The sequence below is a fragment of the Aphelocoma coerulescens genome, chromosome 5, assembly GCF_041296385.1.
Source record: "Aphelocoma coerulescens isolate FSJ_1873_10779 chromosome 5, UR_Acoe_1.0, whole genome shotgun sequence".
NCBI lineage: Eukaryota > Metazoa > Chordata > Aves > Passeriformes > Corvidae > Aphelocoma > Aphelocoma coerulescens.
In genome coordinates, this window is record NC_091019.1 from 38,356,148 (window position 1) to 38,375,153 (window position 19,006).

Consider the following 19,006-nt stretch of genomic DNA (forward strand, 5'->3'; position numbering starts at 1 on the left):
GCAGAAAAATAGAGATTACCCACAGCATTAAGAAAAAGAATAAATTTGTGTGTCTATTCCCTATCTATGTGTTAAAAAAATTACATCTTGGGTATGATAATCAATGGCATGGTGCAAACACTAAAGTCAGCTTTGCTGCTACTTTTTATACACCTTACACAACAGTACACAAAAATGCAGCTGGCTTTGAGATATTCACATTGACATTCATCTTGATATTTACTTTGTGTCAAACTTCTCTCCTATAAGCTTTTAAATATTTCAAGACATTGATGATCCAAAAGAAAAACGGGGATAATGGGGCTGGGGGCTCAGGGATTTCATGAGAAGGACAACAGTGATTTAGTGCAGATGACCTTTTCAGCAAATGGTGGGCTATTTCTTCATGAAGAGAAATTCTGGTAAGGGAGGACTTGAAGTAAAGAAAGTTAATACATTACTGGGAATATTGAAAAGTTTGGAAATATATTCATCTTGCTGATTTCTGAGTTTCCTGGATAAAACATGAAAAAGATATGATTTATAAGACTTCAGTATCCTTTTTGAGGAAAGTTAGATACAGTCAGATATTTTTCCTTTACTGTTTGTGAAGTGTAAAGGGAAATTTCTGATATATTATACAGTATTTACAATGGAGAAAGCTTTGAAGCACTTTGGTTTATGAAACAGTAAGAACTGGGCAAAAACTTAATCAATTCAAGTAAGAATTCAAGAAATTTTCCTCGTTCCTTTTTTTAAGAAAGAAGATTTTCTAGGAATGGATTTCATACTGTTTGAACTTATTTAATACATAGATGTATTCTTATGTTGTTTTGATGAACTGCCCAGTTCTTGCAGGCAAATTGAAAATGGAAATACATGAATGTTTTTATTTACTTGTTATGATTGGCTTGAACAATTAATGATGTTCACAAGTTTTAAGTCAAGATTTTTCTTTGTTCTTGGTTTTACTTTTAACAAACGCTTGTCTTTGTCTTGGATTACTTTTAACAAACACTAAATTTCTACTGTTCTATTCATCACTGTTTAGAAAGATGAATTCAGATTCTGGTTTCTTTGTTGAATAGAATGCACCTGCAATAAACAGGGTGTCTACACAACCAGAAGAATGGAGATCTCATTTAACTATAACCTAACTATATGTTTAGAATGAGAAACTTCCTTCAATACAGAAAGTTGTGCTGGTTCTCCCATAGCATGTAGTCTAGTTTGGGATAATAAAATGAAGAAAGTATGATTTTCCTGAAGCTGACACTCTGGAATCTCCTGTCTATGGTACTCTCAGAAGGAGAAATTAGGATAAGTACATTTTTTTATAATACAGCATTTTTCAAATGTCTCAGCTGTTTCTTTCCAGAACAATAGATTGTTACACTTCTCAGTCATGGCACATATTCAAGAATTTTAGAGACTGAGATCCCTGAGTCTCATTTCCAGGCATGATTAATAGTTGGAGCTTAAAGAATTATATTATTATTTTATCTAAAGATGCAGGTACAAGGCTGAGATACTTAGGGATTGTAAGTAGAACCATTAGCGAAGGACTACACGTTCTGTTGACTACACCTGAGGGGCTTTTGGTGAGTGACTAAGTCAGTAAATGAGTTCTCATTAAGCATAACAAGCAGCAAGTGCTGGGAATGAATCAGGTAAAAATAGGTTGGCTATTCTATTTCAGCTAATTGCTCTCCTGACAAACTGTTTATTTGGGCAAGGTCTTGAAAATTATTGCTGTAGCTCCAGCAAAAAGGTATCAAAGGAATGTTCAGTCCTTGAGTGCTGTACATCAATCCCATTGTGAATTTTAGCATATAAAATGTCCTTCTTTGCAACATATATAGATTGTACCTCTCATTTCTTTTAAAAACACTTTTGAGACTAATGGGATGAAGAGTCACTTTTACCATTATGCACTTGCTGTATAAGTGGAGATGTACCCTATTGGGGTTTCTTGTGTTCTGGGACTTCTCCATCTAATCAAAATATTTTAATTAATAATGTATCTCAATTGTGCTCTTTTTCTTAGAATGCTTTCAGTCTATTAAATTATTCTCTTTCCTATGGTTTTTTTTTCCTCTGCAGTAGAAAGGTTAGGCACAGAAATAAATAACCCGGTTTAATGTTTTTTTTCCACTATCTCTGCAAGTGAAGCAGCTTACAATAACACTGTTGTATTTGTTTATGTTTTATCAGTTTCTCAGTGGTAATTACTTACTGCAATCTGAACAACTGTAGGCTTTTCTTACTACGTCTCATTTACAATTGTAGTTATTTACATGTTTACCAGTCAGTTACTAATAGACTATTTAAATATTTATATTTATTCCATGGTGGTGTAATGCATACAGAGGATTCACAAATCATTTTTATCTTCTGATTATACTTCTAAAAAAAAAAAAGAAAAAAAATATGTTCAGTCAATCTGACTTATGCAAGTTCAAAATAATTTAGCTTAGTTTGAAGTAGGTAAATATGGCAAATGAAAAGAGTGTTGGAACACATGGCTATGTTTTAGCACCAGATTATGATGAATAAAGTCAGAAAAGTAATTGTCAGTCACTGTGGTGAATTGCTTGCATCCATGGACATGATGTCCTACTTTGAAGTCAGATCTCTAAGTGGTTTTGATTTGTTTCTGTTTCTCAGAAGTAAATGATATATACAAGTGCCAGCTTGTTAAAGAAAAAGGTATTCTGATTTCTTGACCGTTGTTGTATAATCAACATTTAAACCAATTACCTTATCATTTATATATCTTTAGCATATTTCTCAAACAGAATTTTCCTCTTTAAAATAAGCAAGGGAAGGAAAAATGAATTGCTTTACTCTGGCAAACATTTTAACTCTTAATTGTACTTATTTTTACAACTGTTGTTCCCTTCTACTTCCACATGTCATTAGATGATCTCTATTATTGTTTTTGATGATTTAGCATCCTCTAGCTGTGCCAACTCAAAGTTATATAGCCAATGATATTTTTTTCCTAAAGTGCACAAGTGTAAAAAAGGTTCAAATTTCTTGATTTGAAATCTTTCTAGCTACATAATGCCTTATGCATCAATTAGCCGGCAACAGTAGCCAAAAGTTCTTTTTATTTAGTATGGTATTCTGATTCTTCTTTTATCCTTTTTGCTCTTTGTCTTTTATGTTTAATAGTCTTCTTTCCATTATAATTATTAATTTTCATAAAGCTAGAGTAACTAGTATAAATGTTTTGTGGTTTTTATGAAATTACAGATTATAAAGTCTGATGGGACATTCCTGATCATTTTGTCCCATCTTTTGTACTAACTTGATCACAGACCTCCCCCAGGTTAATTCATGTTTGAAAGAAAGCATGCACACATACACACACACATATATACTCATAATATGAATGTAATTTTTTTTGTTGTAAGAACTACCTTATCCTTCTGAGATTTGTTATAATGTCCAAATTATTTATATGATTTATTTGTAATTTGAATTTATCTAGTCTCAACTTCCAGTTTCTTTATTTTTTACAGATTTTTCAGACATCTTGAAAAGCCTTCTATTATCTAGTAGATATTATTTAGTGCTCTAAACTCAGGTAAAGTGAAAAAAATAAACTAAAATAATAAAAGAGGAAGTCATTCACAGAAATGTAAAATATATATCATACATTCTTTAATAATTCTCTAAATGAAGTTACTATGGAATGACAAACTTCACAAACAAAGAAAAGACTGGAGGACAGTTATAAGTTGAGTATCTCAAGTCAACCAATTGCTTTTATTTAATAATATAAAATATGACCTTGGCATGAAAACACAGTGCTGTCATCATGTAAGTTTCTGATGACTGAGAGATGGGAATAATTGTATCTACAAAGTATTAGCAAAGTATTATAAACAAGAAAACAATGACAGATATATAGAGGAAATTAGGTTTTACAGAATGAAATGTTGAGTCATGTAGTTAGAGATTAAAAATATAGAGGTCTTTTTAGAAAGAGAAAGTTCATAATCTGAAATAACGGAGGAGATTAAATTCCCATGTGGAATCTCTTTCTCTGCTAATGGTAATGTGGCCATGAAATAAAGAAATGAAATCTAACAATCCAGATAGTTCCACCTGACATAGGAAATATTTGTATTACTATACAAACCCTTATAAGACTTCATTAAGAATACCATTTATAATTCTAAATTTCAGTGGTAGAGAAAAGTGGGCACAAATGAATAGAGTTTCAAAGAAAATTTGTAGGATGAAATGCATATTAAAGAACCTGTGAAATAAAATATTTAAATGGCTTTGAATTATTTATGTTAGCAAAGTGAACTCAATTGAAGTAATTATTTTGTCCATAAACATACAACTAATAGGATTAAAAGCAATGAAGATCTAAAAGTAGGAATGAGTAAGCCCATGAACACATATAGACTGAAAAACAGAAGTGACTTTCCTAGCATTGAGGTGATGTTTTTGAATGGCACCAAATTAAAAAAACATGCCCAACTAGTTCTGTGACAGAACCTGATAAATTTATGCAAGTTAACAGAATCGACTATAATAAGGTTATATGTATGATAACCCAGCATTTAATTGTAATCATAATATTTGCTTTAAATATTGTGAAATTTCTTCTTGATAAACTTCTCTAAGGATTGGGTAGCTACTCTTTGCAGAAACAGTATTTTGTTTGTGTGGGAGCACACTGATGTGGGAGCACAATGTTTTTGTGATTCAGTAGTAAAAAGTTACTGTTTGTCATTCATATTTCATTTTTCTTCCAATTGACATGACCCTTTAAAATGCTGAAATGCCTAGTATGTCCTGTCTTCTGATACAATATGGGCACCAAAAGCCAATACTGCTTCACTTTATACTTGATTCCCTTGAATTTGTTGTCAGAGACACTTGAAGTCAGTGACTTATAAAGGACTAATTAAGATTGCCTAATGTAGACAGCCAGGGGAAATACTTGAGTTAGTCTGTGTATCTCTTTAGGCCTACTGGCCATAGAAATTGTCTTTGAATAGTGAGACTTTCCCTCTGCACATAATCTCTTTTGCCCTCAAAATCTCTCCTAACTAGGTTATAATCAGAGATTTGAACATCAGCCAAACCAGCTCATCAGATTCCAGCAATACTGGACAGATGAAATGTATACTCATGAATTAGTAATTTATAATTGCTATAATTTATTACTCAGGCTCCTGGAAATGAGCTCTTATTTGAATATGGTTCTTCCAACTGGTATCTTGTACTTTTAAAAATAAAATTGCAATTTTTAACTCTTCTATACTTTCATGGAGAAATTCATTACTGATAAACTTCAAGCTCCTGAGTGATCTAAGGCCCAAGATGTCTATGCATACATCTATACAAATTAAATTGAATTACAAAAAAGAAAGGTCATAGTGTGATTTTTATTAACCACTTTTAGGTTTCCCTCTCAGTTCTTCTAGAGCTCAGCTTTAGGAAGATTTCAGCACATAGTCTGGGGGCTCAGGGAACCTGGTCACACTTTCCATCAAGAGAATAGTATTGATATTGTTGGAGACACAAATGAATTAGAAAGATCAGGAAATACTTTTACACACATCCACTGAAGAGAAAAATGCTGTCAAAATAGTCTTTTTTATCAAATTCCATAAAATTTCTTTCATACATTGACAAATTTTCCTTTTATTTAAGATATCTTTACAACTGGACAGTGAAATACCACTAATGTTTGAACTTTTTGGTTATGCTTTACTTTCTCAATAGTGATACATGTGAACACCTTTCTAAACTCAAAGCATATGCACAGTCCCTGTTGTGCTTTTTCAGACTAACTTTCCATACATTTAAAATTCTCATGCCATACTTAATTTTCATATCTGAATTTAGAACTAATCTGAGGTTCTGGACCTTAGGTTTTAAAATTATTTTGCATTAGAAAACTTTGTCAAAAATGATTTCTGGATATTGCTTTTCCATTAGAAAAGCTGCAATTGTATTCAGCATGATGCCTTCATTCAATCTTCGAGGTTACAGTACCTTCAGAATTAATCAATAGGCACCTGATTCCTAGATGAAGGTTAAAATGATTTTCTGGCAACCCTGGCAGAAAATGTTTGGCAATTCAGTTACTTAAAATTGGTCTGGATTTTTAGAAGTAATTAGTCAACAGCTAGATCTGTAGGAGTGGATCATTCTTTAGGAAGGGAGATGGGAAATTTCCATGTCTCTATTTGAACATGGATATTAGGGGATTCAGATTTTCTGTGAACATTTCCTTTGAATCTAAAATTATGTACCTAGATCACCTTTGTGGAAATAAAAAAGCAATGGCCCAATTTCTCATGACATTAGGAGTTGCATCACCTGAAAGTCTGTCTCGCTTCAGTAAGTGATAATATGCTAGTTGAGATTTGAGACCAACTAGACAGGAATAAAAATGAAATCTTTGAAAAAATGTTTATTATTTCATATTGTATTATTTTAATAAAAATTGGTAGGAATAGAGGACAAATTTCAGTATCTTCTTGCTACTATGAAGGAAAAACAGGAAGGTATGTCTCAATAAAAATTATTGATATGTGTTGGGAATAATCTGTTAAATGGTGGGAACATAAGATACCTTAAGGTGTAAAAATTGTACATATCCCCAGTCATCCAATATCTTAATGTAAATTATGTGAAGCTGTCAAAGACTGCTGTTTCTTGCAAACTATCAAACTTTTTGACACAAGAGGATTGAGATGGGATTTGTATTCTCAGCATTAAACCGAGTTGCCAAGAGGAATATGTAAAGAGGATATTTTATATTCTAAAAGTAAAACTTTGAAAACTTGCTAGGGCTTAAAAGTTAGGTGAAAATATTACCATTCTCACCTCTTTGAACATAGGAAATGGAAATTTTAATATGACTCACACATCATAAAAAGTAAAGTTGAATATTTGTGATAGACAATCAACTGCATTTTAGCATTCCAGTTTGTGTTTTACAGGTACTGCAAAAACCCTGACCTTTTAAAGACATGTGGAATGTAACTACAAGTGCTCCTTTAAGATACAGGAAGTAGGGGATGAATATTATAAATCAAAATGTAGCAAAATCTTACTAAGTAACAATTAGTAACCAGCAAAGAAATTTGTTTAGCTAAATCATCTGAGAGGCTCTGTGGTGATTTAGAAAAAACATCAGGTTCAGAAATTATAGTTTGGAGGTACTGGGGCAGAAATTCAATAATGAACTTGAAGATTTCAATCCCATCAGTTTAAGGAAAGTATTTCTGATAATCCCCAAATGACATTTCATTAGGGAAATTGTTCATTATGGAAATCTGCTAGAAAATCCAGGAACTGTAAGAGTTTGTATGCCAGGTGACTCATAACTGGCATTTCATCAAGTTCATCCATAGATTTTATAAAAAGACAAAAGGGATGTGTTACTTGCCTTGAGGTCAGGGTGCAAAAGTTGTATAATTTAAAGTCTGTGTGTGCTATTTGTTGAAGAGTGATCTGTGTGAGCAGAGTGTTGAAAATCCATATGTTTTGCTGCCTGTCTACCCAACTGTCAATCACTGCATGGAACATGAGACCTTTTTAGATGGCAGTACAAATAAGAATTGTTTGCAATATTTCAGTGTCATGACTTCAGTTAAAAAATGTATAAAACAGAATTCTGAACACTAAAAATGAACATTCATGATCCTACCAATCTCTGAGCATGAATCTCTCCATTTGGATAAGCATCCAAAGATCTATATCTGTAAAAATATATATACATCTATATTATGTAATATGGTTGTGATATGCTGAACAAATACCTTCACAAAAGTATCCATGAGTTTGAGTTGTCATGTAGTTCTACAATGACAAATGTGTGTAATATATTTTTCTTTCTAGTTTGTATTTTCTTTTCTATACGAGGTATTGAGTTTCATCTACTATTTGGCATGCACAGATCTTGCATTCCCTGTTCAATTGTCATTATCTCCATCCACAAGTATTCTCACTTTCTTCTTGTTTTCACCCTGCAAAGGAGGGGTGTGGCAAGCAGCTGGGTCAGTGTTTGACTGTCAGCCAAGGTCAATTCACCAACCCTAAAACCACATTATATGTATGTATGCATGCATGCGTGTATGTATGTATGTATGTATGTATGTATGTATGTTTCTTTCTTTCTTTCTTTCTTTTTTTCTTTTCATCATTCTAGTAAATAAAGATAAAAGAAACAAAAAAAATCAGTGTTCTTACATGGAATTAAAAGGCAATATTCTCTTTAAAGTCAGATTACTTGCAACAGAAATAAAGCAAATTATTTCATTAACTTCCCCTTAAGCATATGACAGTGATTCTATATTTAATATGTCTGCTTTACATTTAAGGAATTCACCAAAATTATCTGATTTCTATATGCTGACACATTCTACCAGAAGTATTGAAATCTCATGAGATATTTGAGGAAAGTTGCCTGCATAAACTGGTATGGATAAAGAAGAAACATTATTAACTTTTCATGAACCTAATGAGATTTTTATATATTTTTTTTCAGTTTGGTTCGTTCTTTTCCTTTTTTCCTTGGTGAATGTACGCTCATCCCTTGGTGAATGTACTCTCATCCCTTCACAAAAAGTAGAATTAAGACAGATAAATGATAATGAGTCTTAATAAGAGTAGTTGTTTATCTTTCAACCCAATGAGTTAAAGAGATTAAAAAGTGTGTGGAACATTGCATGGTGGATGGTACATGCAGAGATAAAGTGAAGGACACAGTGGTTTGTTTCAGCAAATTTTGTATGATGGGGCAGTACCACTAGACAATAGAAAGAGAGCTGGCACAGGTTGCTAGTGCAGAAGATTAAGAAGTTTAAAGATTAATGTATTCTGTGCTGAATAACATTCATTTAAACACTCTTGCAAAAGTAAAGGACAGATAGTATGGTTTTTGATTTAAAACTTCTCAGAGTATTTGAACAGATGTTTTTTATTCCTTTTGGGAGATTCCAAAAAGACTAAGGTAGAAATTAAGTCTGCCAGAAAAGATGATGTATAATAAGACTATAGATGGATAGAAAAAGAGTTTAAACATTTTAACAGATGGAACAGTTCCATGAATATAAATATAAAATAATTAAGATTTGGATGGGTCTTTATCACAGAAGGCCATGTTCATCATAAATTATAAGCTATAAAAAGGATTTTTACAGTGAAAAGACAAGCCTGTTTGTATCATTAATGAATGATGAGCAACAGAGACACAACCCCCAAATCTCAGTGTGAAGAATAATGACAGCTTTGATAAGTCCATTACACAGGCTTTCCTATACTTTGTAAAATATGTAGAATTAAAAATACAAAGATTTTTCTTTTAAATCCCACAAGAAAAGCCTTTATGTGATTAAAATTTAGTGGTTTGCTGTAATAATTTTGAAATGAAAGAATGAAACTACTTAAAACTGAGAAACAAGTAGATCACAGGCTTAATTAAAACAAATCAGAGTGAAAAGGAATTCAACATTAATTTATTTGAGAGTGCACTTATCGACTCTTCATGAATAATGTATTATTATTTCAGTGAATAGTATCATATATTACACATCGTATACACAGTATATCCTCTCATTATATGGTAATACAGGAATCCTCCAAAATTTTCTGCCTCAGTATCCATTTCTACAGACATAAAGAACCATTAGGGGCAACTATCAAAAGATTGCTTTACATTTGCTAAAAAGTCTCTCCCTAATAAGAATTTTTTTTAATCAAATATTAGCAAGTAACAAAATTTACAAGGGACAGCATATACTGTGAGAGCAGTCCATGTTGCATCCAAGTGACTCACAAAAGAGCAGAATATCCATCAACAGTTTGTTGGAAAGAAACATAGAAACATCTTCTAAAGAGGTAAAGTTGAACTTTGTTTTTAATCTGGACATGACAGAGTAATAGTAAGGGATAATATCAAATTAAGAGGAATGATATCTGTAATTTACAGATGATAATCTAATTTACATAGTGTCTGCTTAAAATGCGAGAAGAAAGTGAGGCTCACACGCATGTGGACTCTGCAGACTCACCCTTCCAGTCTGCCCTTGCCTTAAATCGTGTTTGCCTGTACGCCCACAGCAGCCCAACTGCCAGAACAGATTTTGCCAATCCTGACTGTTTCGGTGCAGTGTCACTGGACTGCTTATTTTGTAAGAGGTCCTTTTCAAACTGCAAGGGAGTAAAATGGCATGATGTCTTATTCTAGTAAAAAACGTGGCTGGATTACATGGCACCAAATGTAGAACCATTGCTCTTTTATGAAACTGCAGTGATTGAAGAGTTATGTACAGTAAAGATGGTGCTCACCAGCACAGACCTTTATACCCAAATATTTGCTAAGTCTGAATAAGTCAACCTATGCTCTGTCTGTAGTTAAAGGAGAGAAATATGGGTGGTTCCTCTCACTTTGAAACACTTTATTACTCTCCAGGAACCATAGGTGTTGCAGTATGTGTGTTGGACCACACGTAACACTAATTAAAACTTCTGTTTAATCCAAACCACCTGCTTCATTTGGGAGACATCAGAATTTTCAGTGAGATAGCATTTTAATAACAATATCATATTAGTGTGTGAAAAAAATCCAATTTTGTCTTGGTTAAAAAAATGAAAAATTTTAAAATTCAAATGTGCCATATGCTTTCCAGATGTATAAATTGTGGTGTCATGTAAAACAGGCTCCAACAAGTTTCAGATCCCTGGGGAATTGTCCTAGTTTCACCTACAAAGGTAGTTTTAGATTAATTTTGATTATGGATTTTAGATTTTAAATATAAGATTAGTGAGCTAGTATATTATGGATTTTAATTAAAGCATATTCTGTCTAAAGAATTTTTCATTCATTTGTACTGCCCAGCAAAATCCAAAACAATTGCATGAAGTTACTCTGGGACTGGGGTTGGATAAGTAAAGGAGGCAATGAGTTGTCCTTCTCTCTTGATAACTTTAGGAAGCTGCTGTCAACAGTTTGTGTGCCTTCTGGCCCCATGAGCTGGAGAGCAGCCACATCTCTACAATCCTTAACTCCTAAGATGGATTCTGTTGTGCTGTGCTCCAAAGTATACATTTATAAATAAGAGCCACTGAAGCTGGTACAAGTTTGGAAGTTCTGAAAAGGTCTTGGTAAATACTCAGGGAAACAATGGTGCCCAATTAATCTTTGGAGGCCAAGAAGTTCTTAGGTGTTTCCATTGCCTACTCAGTCCCAAAGGCTTCTGTTTTCTGTGATGTCCTGCCTGCCGTGTAACTACTATCAGTCTTTCTTTGAGTGAATTCACAGATTGCTTGAACCCCAGTTTGGCTGAAAGAGGATATATCTCAAGTAATAAAACCCACGAATATTACCATTCTTTTTGTGTGGGTGATAAAATCAGACATGATATCAGACTTTCTAAAAGTTTTAATTATAGGAACATAGTTTTAAAAAATATATATTTTTGCAGGGTTTTAATTTTTGAAGATATTTTATTCTTTGATATGGAATAAAAAATTCTTGATTGTTTAATTTTTATGAAACCAGAAAGCTGTAGCTGAGAAAGTATAATTAACTCAGTAAAACATAGAAGATATTAGAAAATATAAAATGCATTAACCAGTGCACATTATAACCACAATATGTTTTAAAATACTATGTAAACTTTTAGAATATACTTTCTAGTTGCATGCATAATAAAAAAAAAACATAATGCTTCCCATTTTCTAATCTTTCCCCCAAGAGCTCATTTGTAACAGTTAAAGAGAAAAGTGAGATTATAAAAAATAAAAAGGCTTACGCAAATCTAATTGAAACTTTTCATTAGCCTAATGTTATTTTTAGATTGTCTCAGGGCTTCATAATTGAGCCTTTACAGTTGTACAAACAAATAGAAGACCGGTAAGAACCTGAAATTCATTACATTTACTAATGAAGTCAGCCTGGAAACCTCTTCATTGAATATTGCAGTTTGATTGCCATCATATTCTGATTGGACCCTTGATTTACATTTTAATGAGCATATATTATTTCAAATGCAAACCACGGTGTTATCAGGGGTATTTCACTAGAACTGACAAGATTAAATGAAAAACATCTAATGTTCTGTTTTATAAAAATATGGAAAGTGTAAGTGCAAGGCAGAAACATCTAATACATTGGAAGAAGCTAATAATAACTGACATTAATTAATTAATTTTAGATTCCTGTGGAAAAACATACTTTAAGCTCCTTTTTGAGAAATTAATTTTTCAAGATTATTGTTTTTACAGTGGACACCCAAATAGGTATCTAGACTTCTCATTGGCCTTGAGATATTTATTGCTTATGAAAAAGAAGAAATATTATAGAAAGAGAAACAAATTTTTAAAATAATTCTGTCTCTAAGTACCTGCAGACTGTTTACTCCAGATTAATTTTCTATTTATTGCATTATTTATTTTCTTATTTATTTATTACTTATTTTCTGTGTATTTTACTTAGCATCTTATTAATTTTATTAATGGATTTTTAAAAGAATATTTCGATCTTTGCTACAGTTTTATTCAGTGGTAGCAAATTTTAAAGAAAAAAATAATATGTCTTCTTACTTATAACTTCATTCATCAACAAATTGGAACATGGAAGTAAATAATTTTTGTGCCCTTGCCTATTCTTAATTCTATCACTGAATAGAGTAGCTGTGAGGAAAGACTGGTAGATAAATATGCTGTTGGAGTAAATGCAGAAAACTGTTGAATTCATTGGGGCTTTCCTATACTGGAATAAAATTGAAAACCCCCTAACAACCAACGAGACAAAACCCCAAATACACACAAACAAACACAAAGCCAGCAGAAGTCAGAGCCCTTTTCAGCAAAACTGTAGGAAGCTGTTATGGGCTAGGGCCATTAAGCCAAACACTCCTGAAAATGAGCAAGTTGGCTGCTCTTATTAAATGGCTGAAATGCCACTGCAGTTAGCGAAGCTGCACTGCACTGGACTATTTCCAGTTTGTAACAATTATAAAAATTGGCTTTAAAGTGCTCATGTATTTTCCAGTGCTCCTGAAAACGAGAGAGAAGAGGTACACATGACAGGAGGAAAGGTTATTTGCATGCAAAAAGTTATTACTCTTGTATTTTGCTATTTTGTTTCTCTTTCAGGTTTTTATACAGTTTGTTTTAAACACAAAGCCAGGACGTGAATGCATAACTTTCCAAGCAGTAGTGGAAACATCTGTTTGGACTTACCTGTTACAGTTTTCTTTTTTCTGTTTACATAATATACATGGGTTTAACTTATTACTTACTGGACTATATCTGTTTTTCTGCATAAACTACTTCATGTAAATCTGCCCAGATTCTTGATCCAGCTGATAAGATAACCATGATAAAAGAATGACTGTACTAATCAGCATTTTATGGAATATGCTTCACATTTCAGGTCCGTAAATTTATTATTGTAGTCAATCATTCTTCTTTACTGAAAAGCTTTTTCCTTCAGCAATCACATTTTTACTCTTTTCATCATGCATATTTTATAGATATTTAGATAATACTACTTAAGACATGACTCACTTTGGTTAAGAAGGGTCCTATGCTTATTTCTTGAATTGTTTGTACGTAATTAATTTGAGATATTTCCCTTCCCTTCCCTTCCCTTCCCTTCCCTTCCCTTCCCTTCCCTTCCCTTCCCTTCCCTTCCCTTCCCTTCCCTTCCCTTCCCTTCCCTTCCCTTCCCTTCCCTTCCCTTCCCTTCCCTTCCCTATATGCCTATGAGAAACAAAATGGAATGAAAACAAAACAACCAACCAAACAAACAACAAAAAAAGAAGATAGACAAAAAGATTAAGCAATGCTGCATTGTTGGCAAGGACTTGAAACTTGACCTGTTCAAAGAGAAAAGTGCCTCCTCATGAATGGAGTAATATTTAGGTGATAAATGTCTCTTTTTTCTTTTTCTTTTTTTCTTTTCCCCCTTAAATGTGACCTTGTTCATTGATAAAGTCTGAACAGAAGACTGTGATAGAATGATTAGGGAAGGGTAAAGATATCATCTAGAGAGCATTACTGAATATCTTCTTTTCTTTTTTTACAATTATGCAAGAGTTTGAAACACCTTGGTGGGGGAGAAGGATATTTTTAGGAACACAGGGTGTTGCCACTGACAATAATCAGGATTTAACAGTGAAGAGAACAAATTTAAAAGGCTTTTGGTTTTACTTATGTCAAATTGTCTTTCAGGGGAAACTAACTACCCAAGTAACTTACCGCAGAATTCATTTCCCTCAATTCACGCACCTGAAACATAGGTTCATGGCATAAAAAGGGCCTCTCAGTCTTTGTCACAATCAACTGAGACAACTAAACCCCAGTAAAGAGGCTGTGTCACCCCTTATATCTGTGCATAAATTACCCTGCGTAGATTCTCATTTCTTGCAATTGGTCATAAAGAGTTCAAACAAAATTTCAATACCTAGCTACTATTTAGATGGCTAAAGCTAGCTGAAACCTAAGAGAAGCACACATGGCGCAGCAGGAAGGAGCTCATTCCAGGGCCAACAGAGGTAAAGGTTTGGTTAGCATCTGGACAAAATTTCCCATAGTGGCAGACTGTGGGAAAGGAAGCAAGTGTTAACGGATATGCCATCTCAGTTTATGGGAATGGCTACCATATTCCATGAATATCCAGGAGTTAAACTATATAAAGTAGTACCTGAGAAGAACAACTCTAGGACCCCCACCACCAAAGACCAGGGTGAAGAAGGACCAGCAGGATGCCAAAGGAATCCACGTGGTGGTATCCTTCTACTTAGTCCGTCTTGTCTCTCTGTCTCTCCCCCCACCACCCACCCTGCCCCATCCTATTTCTTTCTATCTCTCTACACTTACGTTAAATAAAATGTGTTTTATTGACTTCAGCCTGTGAGCTTGTTTGCACCTTTATTCGGACAGAAGCATCTCTTTATAAACAGATCATAACAACATCCTCCTGCACGAGATTTTGGGAAGCATTAATGCAGCTGGATTTTGGTTTCAGGATTTTGGTTTTGGGAAGGTGAAGGATAGCCAATCTTCGAGTAGATACACCAGCAACTAATAACCCACAACATGTTTGAATGTAGAGCTCAGTTTTGCTGAAAAATTAGCAGCAAAAAAATCTTTTGCAGTGGAACAAATTTGGCATGTTATAAGTATCTTATTTGTCTGCTGTTTCCTTGCACAGGGGACTTTTTTATGTCCAGCACTATTCCAGCAATCTATCACTTTCTTTGCTGCAATAGTCTGGCAGAGCCCCTTCTAAATACCAGGAAAATGAAAAATATCTTAGTCTTTTCCCACTATTGAAAGGAAAATATTTTTTAAATTTGTCCTGAATTACTCTTAGATCTATTTTAAATTTAAAAGTTCCTGATACATGACAAGATAATCAATGTTTTAAATGCATTTCTAGAATGCTGGCTTTTTATCCCTGGAAAAAACACAGCTTCTGTGTATCTTCACTAGTTCAGGTAAGAGGTACATCTTGTTCTCAATTTATTTTGGTGTTTCTGAGAAATACTGCAATCCAACAGGTAGAAAATTGAAAATTTGTGAGAAGCTGTTCCATTAAATTGTGGATTTAGTTTTACTCAAAACATGGATCAAAACTTAAACAATTTTTATTGTTTCACTTTTCAGTACCAAAGCCTTGCAGCTGAGCAAAAATATACTGAAAAATAGGGAGCTGCAAACATCTGATTATTGAGGTTCTATACAACCAAGATCAGGAGTGCTTCTGAAACAAAGACGGACTATTTAAAGATTTTCTGTGCAGTGTCTAAAATATTCCTTGTAAGGTCACCCCTGATTATTCTGTATCATTTGTCTATAGTTTTTCGGTTAGATTTGACTTTAGGCAAATCAGCTCCTTGATTAAGGGCAATTTTTTTTTTTTTTTTTTTTGCCTAAACCTATACCTTAACTTTTATGCTTTTTGGAGCCATTACCTCCTTCATTACATATTTGTTGATTAGACTTTTATAAAACATTACGATATGCCAGTCAGAAACCATGACACTACTCACAAGTAATTTTATAAAAAATATAACACAATTTGTCATATTATTATAGCAGACATTTCATACATGCAACTTTAAATATTTAAGGATGATCATTTATTCATGCATTCAGCACTGTCCAAGAGACAACAATTTTTGAAAATTTATTACCTTTTCTTTGGTTACAGAATTTTCCATGAAAATTACCATGTATTTTGCCATTTTTTCTGTTATTTGCAAATAATTTTCAAGTATTTACTAAAAGCTGTTGGTTAAATCAAAGAAGAACAATGGTTCTATTCAATTTTCTGCTTTTAATACATAAATATTCATGGCTTTAATTTAGAACTTAAGTTGTATGAGATTTTTTCTAATCCTTTACAGGGTGATGTAAATGGTTAATATTTATCTATTGTGGAAAAGGAATGCCAGGAGACAAAGAAAATTCTTGGATGAATAACAACATATGTTTCAATTGTGATTTTATTTTATTGGTATTCATAAAAAGTTTCATAAGTAGCCAGCTGTTGTTTCAGTTCTCACAATTAACTCAACCTTAGTAACATAAGCCAATTATTTTCACTGAAAAAGGTAATTTTTCAATAGGTGTGGTACTATCATTGCATAATCAGTTTTAAAAAATGTGTGTATACCAAGCCCTGGCAAAAATGAAAATCTTGCAAAAGAGGTAATTTTTAGTGCTATGTTTATTGCTTGTCTATCCCAATTACAGCCTAACTTCTATGCCCAGGGGAGACATCTTCACTTATGACTTGGCACAGTGTGAACTCAACAGATGGACAGAAGTAGCCAAAAGCCAGTGCTCTATGTACATTTAGGGTGTTTGCCAATGGCAGGATTCTCAAACAGGAATTTTTAAACATCTGTCAATCCTAAAGCTATAACCCTATATTTAAACTGATACAACACTACTAATTCAGTTTTGAGATATTTCTGCTTCAAAAAATAATAACTGACAAACTGTGCAAGGAAAACTTTCATTTTGGTTTCATTTGTGCTTTCATTTGTGCTTTTATTCTGTGGGGCATATGAGCTGCAACATGGAAACATACATAAGACTTGAGTCTTTGGGCAGCGCTTCCCGGACATCATCTTCTGTTTGATCCTGTGAAAATATCCCTTACTAAACACAGCTGAAAGCTGAAGCTGCTGGGACATGTTTGGAAACCAGGCCAAGACAAATGGTGTCACAAATAGACATATTCATGCAGCAGACAAAGACAGTTTAAATTTCACTGTCCGCTGAGGATGTCAACCTTTCTGAACTGTCACATTCAACAGGATCAAGAAGCTAAAATGCATGGATTATTTCAAATTTCCTGAAGATACTACAAAAAATCTAGCTATTCCTCCCAAATCCTTTTTGTCTTTAGAGTCAAAGGATTGTGTACTGAACCTGACTGGTTCTGTCAAGAAGAGCAGGAATTTTGTATTATCTTTCAACATCTGTGATAAATATTTGATCTGTGACATTCTGGTTCTGGGGAATATCAGCAACAGGGATGCTAACGAAAAAGTATTTTGATTGTAAGCAGAGTGCTGCTAAGCATTTTTGGAAGCTGTAGAAGATGCTTTTCAGAGAAGCACACACTCTCCACAGGAGGCTATAAAATAGTGTAATCAGAAAATGCTGTAACTTTTGTGTCCTATATTCTCATCTTGTTCTTGCTTCCAGTGGTTAGTTACACTTGTCCAGTCATCTATTCTCTTTCTACTGTGATATAATCACTTATGAAATACTGCAATAATTTTAATTAGCATTTAAAGGAATTTGTTGAAAATTAACCCTCATTTGTACATACTTTGAGGTTCTAGCTGCAAAATGCTAATATAATAGTGTACAGCATTTAATAAGAATGAATTCATATTTCTGCTTCCATGGAATGCTTGTCATAACATTCTTTATCCATGAGCTATACTGAGAAATATATATAGACCACCTATAAAATAAAATCTATAAAATAAAATCATCTATAAAATAAAAGCTATAAAATAAAATCATGACTGCTTGATGCTAAGCTTTCAACACAGAATATTTTAATAAAAAATTAAAAACATTTGATAATATGGAAGTTATTAATGCTGAATGTACATTTTATTATTTGTTTTTATTTCTGAGCAACTACTACTCTTCTACAAGTGCTTTTTTACATTGCTTTAAATTTCTTTGAAAATCTTTGTGAAATGTCTGGTCTCGGTGACATAGCTAAAAGTAAGAAAGTTATTGGAGACAAAAATTGAAATGCTAATTCTTTTGGGGTACTGGGAGTGGTGGTGGTGTTATTTGCTTGGGTTTTGTTTGGTTGTTTTTTTCCACAGTAGCTTCTTTTTGCTTCACAATATTTACTATATAGTGGCCACCTGCAAACACAGTCAGCCACAGGATTTAGCTGATTGTACAAGAACCAGTATGAGAGAGCTTTAGTATATTTTGGGGTCCCTAAACACTTCCAAATTTGCTTTCATACAGTCTAGATAAATAGGAGACAAGCAGTGCTGAAAATGAGCAAACTAGTTCACCAATATGCTCTGCTGCTGCTTTGCATTCTGCTTTGCTGTGTGCTACCAGCTGGGATCTGCTATTCTAAATTTACTACAAATGCTTTGAGCTTGAGCTATGGCTTGTCTATTAGACAAGAATATGGTTGAGAGAAAGCTGATCATGGGACCTGGCAAGCATAAGTCTTCTCACAAACGTGTCTTTATCTCTGTTGCATGGATCTACATTGAAGAAAAGGGTAAAATCAGAAAAATGTGCATCTGGCTTTGGAATCTGGCCTTGAGCATAGGCTTTCTTGAGAAAGCTTAATAAGATGGAAATAACCCTAATTCTTACTATCTATAGAAAATAGAGTCTGATAAAAAAAGGGGCAGCAAAACTACTAATTGTGAATGCATGTGATAAAGAATATCTTAACACAGTTTTAAAAAGAGAAATATAATATTGCTAAAAATTTCATTAGGATAAATAATGCCTTGTCTCACTA

General features: G+C 33.4%; 1 long non-coding RNA gene across 1 annotated transcript; it reads left to right on the forward strand.

The window, feature by feature from the left end:
* The first annotated feature begins 1,669 nt into the window (after positions 1-1,669).
* LOC138110810 (uncharacterized) lies at positions 1,670-17,981 on the forward strand. Its single transcript, XR_011151078.1, has 3 exons — positions 1,670-1,750; positions 15,413-15,470; positions 16,732-17,981. It is a non-coding gene; the product is annotated as an uncharacterized lncRNA (long non-coding RNA).
* Positions 17,982-19,006: the final 1,025 nt, after the last annotated feature.